At 35.0% G+C, this 563-nt stretch overlaps 1 protein-coding gene across 1 annotated transcript in view; it reads right to left on the minus strand.

Moving 5' to 3' along the window:
* Positions 1-563, minus strand: part of LOC119582172 — a 4919-nt gene that overhangs the window by 4030 nt on the left and 326 nt on the right. The gene's annotated exons all lie outside the window — the stretch shown is intronic.

The following is a 563-nucleotide window of genomic DNA, read 5'->3' on the forward strand; positions in this document are numbered from 1 at the left end:
GACAAACGAAAAAAATAAATGTTCGTAATCCCTCGACCAATGGCAGTTATACTAAACAGAGAAAAGAATAAAGAAGACAAAGCAAAGGTTTTGCGGCTGAGAGATTCACACACAGAAGAGATAATGTTTTGTCCTTCCCTCGAGTTAAAAGCAGAGAAAAGAAAAGGGACCAAAGGTATTAATAAAGAGATGAATAGAGACGATAAGCAATAATATTTGAAAGTGAGTAACACATGATATCTTAGAAAAAGAATGCGAAGAATAGCTATAAAAAATAACCGCTGAATAAGACAAAGAACGAGCCAAATGGAGAAGAAATAGGTTCGTATTCCCTTGACTTCTGCATCAATCAAAGGAAAGGAAAAGAGCAGGAGAGAAAACGTAGAAATGAACAAGAACAAACAGAAGATCACTAATCACTGAAAAAGAAAAATTATAAAAAATCAAGTAACAAGAACGAAAGCGGGAATGAAAATGAATTTGAATGCAATAAATCCTTCACATCTCCTCCCACTCTAACTCCACCGCCAACTTAAAAAAAAAACTCCGCAGATCACTTAGTC

Source organism: Penaeus monodon, chromosome 15 (assembly GCF_015228065.2).
Source record: "Penaeus monodon isolate SGIC_2016 chromosome 15, NSTDA_Pmon_1, whole genome shotgun sequence".
Taxonomy (NCBI): domain Eukaryota; kingdom Metazoa; phylum Arthropoda; class Malacostraca; order Decapoda; family Penaeidae; genus Penaeus; species Penaeus monodon.